A 12,903-nucleotide genomic window follows, 5' to 3' on the forward strand; every position below is an offset into this window, starting at 1 on the left:
GAAGAAAACTATTTCTTGCGTTCAAAACACTGCGCAAATGCGATCTTTAAGGGATCTTAAGATGTGTTTAAAGATTGAGTATTAAACTATATTTAACTTGACACAGTGACCTAAACATTTTATTTTTATGACGCAACACACCCGAGAAGCGACACAAGCATGTCTGACGCAGATCGTATGGTCTTTACCTCATACATATTTAATTACCAACAAGGTTAAGGAGGTGTCCTTTAAACTATTACACCGTTTTTACCCAGTCAATCTTTATTTAAGAAACATGCTCCCTGAAATAGATCCTCTTTGCTCCTTCTGTAATGCTGTAGATGAAAAGTTTGTTTGTTTGTACGTACCTCTAATTTAACTAGTTTTTCTTTGCTTTATAAAGATGTTTTATTTGGTTTTCACAGTTTTGATAACTTAAGTTAATATTTTCTGATTAATCTGTTTATTTTTCTTGCCAAGTTTTAAAATACATAAGTGTAAATTTATGTCTATAAAGCCCCTATTTAGCACTTTTTTGTAAAGACTTAAAATATTATTTAAATACTCTTTGTACCTCCAACTCCAAAGCATTGAAAACCATTACACTATGTAATGAATATAATTTCTTGGTATTATTGTAAAATATATCTGTAGTATGTACTATGTGTACCCCTGGCTTGTTTCTAAAAAAAAAATGTCTAACGCAGGTGTAAATTGACGGGTCCCTAAACAAGTCCTCACAAAAAATCTACAACTGATTGGCAAATTCACTTGTGAAATGGATTGCTGTGAACTGTATGCCAATGATTGACTTATGTTCAATAATATGGTAGTAAACAGTACATTGTATTCTAAAGCTGTTTTTGGAATGGTCTTATTAATGATTAACTCTTCTGCCACAAGAATGTAATGCACTTTACTTATATATAATTTTTATATATTTAAAGATAATTAAAGTATATAGTAATAGTATAGTAATAAAGTATAATTATTTCATCATTATATATTAAATTATTGTTATATGAGGGGCTTTCTCAGCAAATATTTGAATATGCGATTAATCGTGATTAATTAATCGGGACACCGTGAAATTAATTCGATTAAAAAATGTAATCGATTGACAGCCCTAATTATTTCCTTTCCATTTCACAAATAATGGGAGTTGCCATGGGAGTTCAGTTGAAAAAGAAAAGACTGGATGTGCAAGAGTCAGTAGCCTTGCAAATGTTTATTTCTCATACTGACATGAATACAGAAGAGCTAAGGCAAAAAGCTGAAGGAAGCCCAGACATCAACTGATTTATATTTACTGATTTAGAGAACATGTGTCTCAGAGGACTGAGTTTCAGGCATCTACTGTATGTGAACTGAATGTGAATGTGGGCTTGATTCTGTCCCTGAATGGAATGAAGAAGAACCTTGAGATAAGATTATTTTGGAAACTGTAAGTTATCATGCCAAGCATCTTGAAAGTTTTTTCTGTACTCTTTACTACCACAAACAACAATCTCAAGAATGCACCATTAAAGAAATTTTCTTGGATCAATACAAGTTAAGCTCAATCGAAAGCATTTGTGGCATAATATTGATTACCACAAAAATACATTTCGACTCATTCCTCCTTTTCTTTAAAAAAAGCAAAAATCAAGGTGACAGTGAGGCACTCATAATAGAAGTGAATGGGGAGCAATTTTTTAAGTAGACACAAGACATAAAAGATATGGGTGTAAACATGATTTTAGTGTGATAAAATTATTTGCAAACCTTTTCTGTGTAAAGTTATAGCCAATTTTATAACTTTATTACCATGACGATGTAATGTCAACAAACACTAAAACCCAAAAACGACTGTAAAACTCACAATATAAACAACTTAACAGATCGAATAATGAATGAGTTTAAACAGACTAATTAATGTCATTGCATTTATAAAATTATAAGCTTCACATTTCTGTGTTTAAACCTACCAAAAATTGGCCCCATTTACTTTCATTGTAAGTGCCTCACTGTAACCTGGATTTTTTATTCGTTTTTAAGAAAATGTTTATCAACATTATGCCACAAATGCTGAACCCAGAACATTCCTTTTAGGTCAATGTGAAATAAAAATGTGTCTGCTCAACGACTACTCCTTATCACTTCTGTAACCCGACCAGTAGTGGTGAGCAATGAGATGGCTAGGAGAGCGGGTCAGTAAAGAGCAGGTCAGTCAAATGCAAAGAGCCAATCATAAAACAAGTTCAGATTTTAAATATGTAAAAACTAGCAAGATATAATTGATTTCTGGTGATGAATAGTACTCAGTGTGAGAATCCATGGTGGCATTTAAAGATTGCCAGGGGTTTTTGACAATACCGACCAAATGAGCTAAAGAGAGGATAAAATAGGTCTAATGATAAAAGACTAATTACAACAGAAGGAATATTTAAGTGGTTAATCAGAGGTTTATATTCATAACAGACACTAGACAATATCTGGAACACATTTTTAAGCAGTATTCCGTCAAGTGACTCAAACGAGCTGCCTCATTAATTTCCTACTGCTACATTGATGGAAGCTGAAGTTCTGCCTAATTGACCTGAGAAATGCTCTCTGAACCAGTAATGTTGCCTGCAGATCCACAGATCAGAGTTGTGTAGGCAGCATGCTCATGTATGGTGTTTATTACAGTACATAAAGAATAACACTGTTTCTCAGGTCAACAAAATCCCTCTTTGAACTTTTGTACTGTGATTATATTGTCAAAGAAAGTATCTACAATTGAAAATCAATATCTGCATTTGAAAATATCATCACAATTATAGTAGCCATTCAAAGACAAAACCTTCCATTTTAATTGTTTTAAATGATGCATTGACAAATTCTCTCATTATGAAAAAGAAAGAAATTAATATCTATGGAGTACATTATTTGACCTTTTATATATATATTGTCACGATCAGTCACCGGAGATCGGGTTCACCTGAATTCTAATCTCCTCCTTACCCACATACCGGGGCTTGATTAAGGTACAGCTGTTCCTCATTCAACTCCCTCTACATAAGCCACGCACAGTGACAGTCACATTGCGAAGTCTTGTTTTTTCCGGCTACACTACTGAGCGTTCTACTACCATTCCTGTTTGATTATCTGCCTACCGACCCTGCTTTCCCTGTTATTGATTACTGCCTGCCTACCTGAACCTTGCCTGTCTCTTCGTGATTGCCCATTGCTGCCTGCCCTGACATCCTGCTTCCCTCACAACGCTCCTGCTCTGCCTACGTTTGCCCTGATTCCCCATTGCCTGACCATTGCCTGCATATTTCTGTGAGTTTCAATAAAACACTGCTTATGGATCCCAGCCTACCTGAGTCTTTGTTACAGAGGGCGAAGTCTTCTGAAGCAGGATGTCAGGGCAGGCAGCAATGGGCAATCACGAAGAGACAGGCAAGGTTCAGGTAGGCAGGCAGTAATCAATCATAGTCAACAGACTCAGACTCCAGCTGAGTCAAGCGGCTCAAAGGGGGGTCTCTGGAGTCCCGTAAGGACGACCGAGAGATCCCAGGAGGGGAACAGGTTAGGCCGGGAGGGAGTTATCCTCCGGGCACCTTTTAGGAACCTGATGATTAAGTCGTGCTTACCAAGAGACTTGCCGTCTATCGTGTCATGGTGGGCCGCGATAGCGGCGACATACACCTTGAGGGTGGAGGGGGACAGCCTCCTCTCCAGCTTCTCCTGAAGAAACACGAGCACCGACCTAACTGCGCACTTCTGCGGGTCTTCGGCTCGGGAAGAACACCAGTCCGCGAACAGACGCCACTTTAGAGCGTAGAGATGCCTGGTAGAGGGGGCTCTGGCTTGATTGATTGTATCTATGCCGGCTAGATCTTCCGCATCCCGTCCAAGGGCCAGATGTGGAGGTTCCAGAGGTCTGGGTGCGGGTACCAGAGCATGCCCCGTCCCTGAGAAAGAAGGTCCTTCCTCAGGGGAATTCGCCAGGGAGGGGCTGTCATGAGGAGCGTGAGGTCCGAAAACCAAGTCCGGGTAGGCCAGTAAGGGGCTACCAGAATGACTTGCTCCTCGTCCTCCCTGACCTTGCATAGCACCTGTGCAAGAAGGCTCACTGGGGGGAATGCGTACTTGTGCAGCCCCGCAGGTCCAACGCATCTGCCCTGAGGGGAGCCTCTGTCCGGGCATACCAGAGCGGGCAGTGGGAGGTTTCTTGGGAGGTAAACAGGTCTACCTGAGCCTTGCTGAACCGGTCCCAAATCAGCTGGACTGACTGGGGGTGGAGCCTCCACTCTCCGCCTGGCAAGCTTTGTCTTGACAGCGCGTCCGCTATCACATTGAGGTTGCCGGAGATGTGAGTGGCGCGCAGTGACTCCAGTCGCTGCTGACTCCAAAGGAGGAGATGACGGGCGAGCTGTGACATGTGGAGGGAGCGTACTCCGCCTTGGCGGTTTATGTAGGCTACGACCGTGGTGCTGTCTGTCCTGACTAGGACGTGTTTGTTTCGAATTAACGGGAGAAACTTCTGCAGGGCCAGAAAAACAGCCAGCAGCTCTAGGCAGTTGATGTGCCAGCGCAGCGGGCCTCGGTTCCACCGGCCTGCGGCTGCGCGCCCGTTGCATATGGCGCCCCAACCCAATTTGGAGGCGTCGGTTGTGACCAGAACGCGTCAGGACACCTGCTGCAAGGGTACTCCTGCCCTTAGGAAGCAGAGGTCTGTCCAGGGTTTGAAGGTTTGGCGGCAGGCAGAGGTAACATTTATGTTGTGCGTGCCGCGGCGCCATGCTCGTCTCGGGACTCGAGTCCGGAGCCAGTGCTGAAGTGGTCTCATATGCATCAACCCCAGCGGCGCGGCCATATGCCCCAGGAGCTGTTGGAAATGTTTTAGCGGGACCATGGCACCTGGCTTGAAGGAAGCGAGGCATTTCAGCACTGACTGAGCACGCTCGTTGGAGAGACGTGCTGTCATTGGGACTGAGTCTAACTCCAGACCGAGAAAAGAGATGCTCTGGACCGGGGAGACCTTGCTCTTTTCCCAGTTGACCTGAAACCCCAAACGGCTGAGGTGGCTGAGCACCTGGTCTCTGTGTGCGCATAGTAACTCTCGGGAGTGGGCCAGTATGAGCCAGTCGTCGAGGTAATTGAGTATGCGTGTGCCGGCTTCTCGGAGCGGGGCAAGAGCTGCCTCTGCAACTTTCGTGAAGACGTGAGGGGACAGAGACAGGCCGAAGGGGAGGACTTTGTACTGATACGCCTGGCCGTCGAACACGAACCTTAGGAAGGGGCGATGTCGAGGGCGAATTGAGACGTGGAAGTACGCGTCCTTCAGGTCTACCGCTGCGAACCAATCTAGATGTCGGACGCCAGATAGAATTTGTTTCTGGGTGAGCATTTTGAACGGGAGTTTGGACAAGGTCCGATTGAAAACTCGCAGGTCCAAGATCGGTCGTAAGCCGCCGCCTTTCTTGGGTACAACGAAGTAAGGGCTGTAGAAACCCTTCTTCGTTTCGGTTGGAGGGACAGGCTTTATCGCGTCCTTTAATAGAAGGGAGGTGATTTCTTCGCGCAGGGAGTGGGCATGTTGGCCGTGTACTGCGGAAAAATGTACGCCCACGAAGTGGGGGCGGAGACCTGGCAAACTGAATTGCGTAACCGAGTCGAATGGTCCGGTGCAGCCAGCGTGACGGGTTGGGAAGTGAAAGCCACGCCTCTAAACTCCGTGCTAGGGGCACCAAGGGGATGGGTTTTTTGGACGTACCCGGTGGGGCTTCGCAGCGGTGCGGAACAGGTAACGCGGCGTCGGGAGGCAACGTGGCGTCCCGAGGTTCTGGTGCTGAGAATAATCTCAAAGCACTTACCTTGCTCCGTGCACCCAGCGGGGGGTGGGTTCGTGACTGAGGAGGAGGTCTGATGTTGGCGTCCTCTGGACACGTCTGAACCGGCCGGCCGGGGAACAGTCGTGGGGCTGGAGGCGGGGACACCGCGTCCATGGAGCCGGGACTGTTGAGGCCTGAAAGCAGAGTGCCATTTGCGGGCCAGGTGACTCCAGAGACAACAAGGAAATAGCTCTATAGAGTGTAAAGAATTTAACAAAAAATTCTCCTTCCGGCCCTCCACCGGGGAACGGAGTGGTCTTACCAGCTCCGGAGCTAACGTCTCGGTCTCTGGGTCTGTCATCTCAGGAGTGCCTTTGTCCTCAAGGGGGTCCGTGAGACGATGGGCGTCCAACTTCTGCGGGGAGCTCAACGCTGGGACTGAGAGCTGGGCCCACTCACTTGTTAGTTGAGGCGGAGCACCACTTTCTTTCTTTCTTGAAAGCTGCAGGAGGACGCCCTCGGCTACCAGACAGGGCATGGCCCCTGGTGGCAGGTTTGCGGCAGGGCAGGATGCTTTTTTGCTTGAAAATAGCCTTGGTCTGTTTCTTCACCACTGAGGACTGCTGGGTGAAGTCGTCAAGTGGTGTCGCCGAATGGACGGAGCTGGGAGACGGGGGCGTTTGAGAAAGCGTGCTTTGTCTGCCTCCCGTACTGCCTGTTCATCGTTGCGTTTCAGGACCACGGGGTGGCCATCGCCTGTTTGAGTGCAGTTCCTGCAGCACGTCAAGAACAGGACTACCCAAGTGCAGATTTGAAGTGCCCTGGCCCGGTGGACTTGCAGGAGGGGGCCATGGCGTGCAGGGGGGGAGCGGTCTGGGACCGTTCTACCACCGAGGGTAGCGAGAGCGGAGGAGCAAGGAAGCTGGGCTTGCTCAGCTCGTCATGCACATCCAGGAAGGAATCCGGCTGTGAGTGGCGCACATGCCCGCGGAACCAATTAAGCCCGGGGAAGCATAGCGGACCTTCTTGCGTCAGGCTCAGACTGGGCGGAGACCCGAAGGTGGCGGCCCAGGTGAGTTATCCGCATTCGGCGCCGCTGTTACGCTCTCCGCAGCGGTGATGTCATCTTCCAATGCCGGGGAGCTCGAGGGACCGGCGGTAGGCTGTTAAGCGGACCGCACTAATCCCGAGCTCGGGGGAAGCAGGCAAGCGTGCGGCGGGAGGTTCGGGGAGGCGCTTTTCCCAGATGGGACGGAGGCTGTTACGACCGCCAATCAGCTCGGAAGCAGCGCGTCGGGCGGAGGTTATTCTCCCCAGCATCGTATTCTCCCAGATCGCTCATCGCGGCGCCTGCCTCAATCCCGTAGGAAGGAGGCGAGGCGCGGGGGGCGGCTGAAATGGCTCTCTCTCACTACAAGAGAAAGCAGAGATCGCAACGCTGCCGCGGTTATGTTCTCACTCTGAAAAATTTTTCTGAATGAACTCCCGTATTTGCGCCGCTTAAATACCCGTATGTCTGGGGGCGGGACATGCAAATACTGGTTGCCAACTCTCATTGGCCTTTTTTCATAGTCCAGAGGTGAATATCGGCGCTCAAGAGAGACCCCTAGTGTCGCTTCTCTGACACAACGTGGAGAGAGCGACAGAAGGGGTAATATATATATATGCAATTTGACAAATAATGTTACATTTGAGTATAGTCTTTTGATAATAATGTGTCTGAAACTTGAAGGGAGAAATATATGATCCTATGACATGAGGAAGAAGTGAGAAAGAAATATTTTTCAGAACTTGTTTTTCTGGGTAGAGACCATTTCGAATCAGACCTAAAATAATGCTGAGAATCCAGTCTGCAGTTTGTCTTTCAGCTTCAAGGTGAAGGGCAGCCGTGAATTAAATTTTGGTGTCAAAAGAGGATGAAAGCAGTTGGGCCTTTCAACTGGCAGCCTTTAAGGTGAGGGATAACACCTAACTCCATGTCCCTGAGCTCGCACATCCACATTTGAATTGAAATAGTCAGCCTTCATCAGGTCACTAGTGCTAAATTCATCAGAGCAAAAAATAAATAAAAAGAGAGAGAGAGAGAGAGAGAGAGAGAGAGAGAGAGAGAGAGAGAGAGAGCTGATGAGTGTAAATGATTGGATAAAACATAGACAAATTGTGGTTTCATAGGAAATTTGGAAAACCTTTGACACTCACTGGGAACAAATCAGTTTATTGTCTGCATCGATTGGCCATTAATGAGAAGTCACTATGGCAACTAATGATCGGTAACAGAAAAAATAAATTAGCTTCAACAACTGTATCTAGCATAAAGGTAATCCATACACACCATACGATTGGTTTTGGGTGAGAAACAAACCAAAATGTAACTTCTTTTTCATTATATCTTGACATCTGCACTCTCCTTGGGAGTCATGATTTAAAGCTTGATTACACTTTCTCGCACTTGAGGTATGTTAATGCACTGTTTAGGTGTGTTTCTCACCCAAAATCAATCGTATCGCTTCAGATGATATTGGATTAAACAACTTGTTTAATTGTATTGTATTGATTACCTTTATTCAGCCTTTATGTTCTTTTTTTCAGCTTGAAAGTCTTGGACCCTGTTGCCTTGTATTGTGTAGAAATAGACACATCATGCATCTATGAAAATATCTTTGTTTGTGTTCAGCAGATGAAAGAAAGACATACAAGTTTAAGACGGCATAGGGGAGAGTAAATGAATGAGAGTATTGTCACATTTTTATGTGACCTATTCCTTCAACCTTTTCTTCACTATCACAGCAATAGATAATAAAGCTGATTTTTTTAATACTTTCGCCTTTCCCCGTTTAATTTGCGGAGAACTATAAGTTAGCCAGTTGTATCAAAACATTGCACTGTTTTTTTGAACATCCTGACCAGATTGACACAGCAACAGTGACTAAAGCAATGGTCTGAGTTTGAGGCGGGACTATGTTTTGTGTGACTAATGGTATAACGGCGTAGTGTTGTGGGAAAACACAAGCTCAGCTGGTATTACCAACACCAAAAACTGAAATAAATGTGCAGTATATCTTGAGTGCATTGTAAGCAGTGTTGGGTAAGTTACTCTTAAAAAGTAATTAATTACTAACTATTTTAATTACATATTCTACAGTGTAATTAGATTACTGTACTAATTACTCTGTCTGAAAAGTAATTGCATTACTTATTACTAATTTAATTTTAAACTTTTATCAACCTCAATCAGATACAAGGATAGACATGAAATTGTTCTTTTAATTCTTTCAAATAAATAATATAAAAGCAAATAAATTATTCATGAAATGGTCACAGAATTTAAGGGGGCAGCTTTTAAATTAGAAAACATATATTTTAACAATAGATTTCGATTTTAAATTCACTATTGTTTTATAGATAATTGTTCTATAGTCTATACAGTATTTAACTAAATTACATAAGAAGTAACTGTAATTAAATTACTGAAAAATTAAGAGTAATACCTTACTTTACTTTTCCCCAAGTAATTTAATTACAGTAATGCATTACACCCAACATTGTAAGTTACTTGAAAAAAGCATAATGAATAAGAAATAATACAAAGGCCCAAGAGTGAAACTACTCAACATAGACATGACACTACCATTAATAGCTTGTCTATTGTTGTCTATCATGAGTCCAAACCCCACATTCCAAAATATTCCAAATATTCCAACAGGAATTTTTTAATATTTAGCAGAAAACCTCTCTGCTTAGAGGAGGTGAGACAGTCCTCACAGCCCTCTAATTTCAATGCAAGACCTTTCGCCTGGTGTTTCCTTGGAGATTTATAACCTCAGGTTAGAATGCATTATCCCTCTTCACCCAGGATCTACACTGTGTTTAACTGTCAGAGAGTTACTTATAATTGTATCTATTATTTTATTTTACCCATGTCATACACACATTAGCATGTTAACATTAGCTTTCAGCTAGTGTTGGGTTCGAGTCCACCTTTGTCGAGTCTGAGTCAAGTCCGAGTCTTTAAACAATTGCGTCCAAGATGAGTCCGAGTCCAAAAGTGGCCGAGTCTGACTTAAGACTAAGTCCATAACAGGCCGAGTCCGAGTCGTGTCCGAATGAACCTGTTCATGAATCTGAATTTAAATTGTAACTGTAAACTCAACATCAATATTTTAAGCTTATTTTAAACTTCACAAATATGAAAAACAGTTTGTCAATTTAAATGTAACAAAAACACCTCTGTTGCATTTCATATATACACTTTATGATAATTATCCTGCTGAACAAACTCCAAATTGGTTTCAGAATGAAAGCATATACTTTAGGTGTATGAAGACAAAACTGTCCTTCAACACACTTCTTATTGCGTTCTATTGACATTTTAGATTATTTGTTGCTTTTTCCCCTCCACTCAAACATAGACTAAAGAAAGTGAAAGTGTGTTAGTCGTTAAAACCAAGGTTATCAGTGGCGGATTTAGGCATGGGCGAAATGGGCAGCCACCCAGGGCGGCATCTTGCTGGGGCGGCACGAGATTTTCCTTCAAAAGTGTCAAAGATGTAGGCTAAAAAAGTTACCCAGTGGATTACAATAAAAAATTTATAAACATAAAACTTCATAACCATAAATGAATCTCGTAAAATGAAGTTTAGCTTCATACACACACTCTGTCATTGAAAAATACATTTATAGTCTATAATTAAATTATAAACAAAATATTTCACTGCTCAAAATATTCTAGTATTTTATTGTGCATGGTTGAATGTTGTGAATGTTGGACAGATGCTGTAAAAGAATGTATTTTAAGCAGATCGTCAATGCTTTGAAAATAGTCAGTCAATAATAAATAGGTGCCGATTATCTGTTTAGAGTTGCTGTCTACTTTCGCAATAACGCTTATTTCCCCCGACTATTTAAAAAGTTGCACAGTTAATTCATCAAGCAATTATGGACCAGTTCAATCTGTAAACTGTGAGAGACATGATGTGGGTGACTTGACTCAATAGAGTTATTGATTTTAGGTTTTTAACAATGAGAAAACCGCAATGCGACCACCGTCTTGAACTAGTCAAGTAAAAATGCATCCGAGTCAGTGACAAGTTCAAGTCCATTAAAATTAGACTTGAGTCCAAACTTGAGTACCCCAACTCTACTTTCAGCATTAGAACAAATGCCATTACTGGTCTTTCACATTGCTAATATGCAAGCAACAAATATTAAATGTTAGTTTCTAAAGATCCCAAGGAACTGATTGTTGTTTTTGGCAAATGTTTGTATTGACATCGAACACTGCCATGCTCCACTACTCTGAATGCAGTGTAATGATTGTCTCTGTGTGCTATGGACTGTGCAAAACACTCTGCTCTCCCTCTCTTTCTATCTGCTGAAATGTTTATTGACATTTCCATCTACACTTTGATTTAACAGTTGTATCAATTATTAACACTGACTGTCTAGCAGGGATGTTTTCCCACATCGCTCTGCTCAGCAGAATGATAATAGAACAAATGGTCCACAGAGTTAGTGTTGATCAGTTTCCATGAAACATTATGCTTCGGTGCCTAAATTCTGCTTTAAGTCTACATCATCCGACTATAAAAATAACTAATGCCAAAGCTTATGTGTGGACATTTTCATTAATTCTTCTGATTAATTGGCGAAACCTGGTGTGTATCCCTAACGCAAGGCTATAAATTAGTGCTAACATTACCAAGAAGTGTGGCCAAAATGAGAACATAACGGACACTTGATTATGCACATGCAAACAGCTATCTGCATGCTGTGATACTCAAAGGATCCTCCAATCAGATCACTGCAGACATGTATTATATCTGTGCCCATATGCCCAGAAAATGATAGTGATGCATTGTTTGTTTTTATCACTTTTAGAATACAGAAACGTTGTATTGTAGTAGTATACTATAGAAATGGAATTTCAAAAATTGCTTCACTGATCACTGCTTACATCTCTCCAGTCAATCAATTTAGGACAGACTTTAAACAGAATTTGTGGCATAATGTTGATTACTACAGAAAATTATTTTGACTTGTCCCATGTTTATTTTTTAAGCTAAAATCGCTTTTACAGTACGGCACTTTACATTGGGATTTTACATTGGGATTGTACATTTTTTTACAATCCCAATTTATCAAAATAAAATCATGTTTATATAATGCATGCCTAAACAGCTCATGTTTTTTTTCATTGTTTTCCACTTGTCACAGTCACCTTTGAGTCATTCAGTGGGAGCTTTAAGATATTAAGGCATGCTTTTCTGAAAAGCTGCTTTTAAACAATATGTAGGCTTAAGGTGAAAATCACTTTACAAATAATTGACTTGACTGACTTGTCAACAATACAATACGACAAAAGCTTATTATCAACAGAGCAAATTACACAAATAGGCCTACATAAATCTGTAACGGTTAAGAAAAAAGAAAAGCACTATTCATAAGTGAGATATGCCTGCTTTTGACATAACTAGTTAAAAAAAATGCTTAATAGCTCCATCTAGTGAGTAATATCTTCCAAAACAGTCACTCTGTCTAGATGCTGCAATAAAATGTTGCAATTTGCCACCCACAAAAGCCCTGAGAAATAATGATGAGTTCTTAAACTAGTCTTAAAATTGCTCAGGGTCCATTTCAAGGCATGTCTATTCCTCTCTAGTCATATCATTGCTGCCCTTCGAGACTAGCTTAAAGGGAAAATATCTTCCAAAGGCTTAATACATCAAATTTATGTGCAAAAATGTCTTCACCTTTTCTCATGAAGAGAGGTCACCACATCAATTGTATGTTAAAATGCAATCATGGCTAATCAATAAAAAGCAGCAGAATGGGGCTTAAGCCAAAATATTTTCTCTTGGAAGGGAATGTCAGCATTTTCATCCTCAATAAAACTGATGATGCTCCTCACAAACAGTGGCCAGAGGAAGTTCAGGGGCATGTTAGTCCACTTGCTAATAAAGTTATGAGTAATGTTAAGGTGCATAAATTATTCTGTTGAATACATTCAATTAAAATCTTGCATATCCTTCCTTAGTATAGTGTACAAATTCTGAAAATCAACAAGATTCACATTAAAAACACTAACACTGCACATTCCATTCCATATCATACTCATATC

This window comes from Xyrauchen texanus, chromosome 35, assembly GCF_025860055.1.
Source record: "Xyrauchen texanus isolate HMW12.3.18 chromosome 35, RBS_HiC_50CHRs, whole genome shotgun sequence".
In the NCBI taxonomy this organism is placed as follows: Eukaryota; Metazoa; Chordata; class Actinopteri; order Cypriniformes; family Catostomidae; genus Xyrauchen; species Xyrauchen texanus.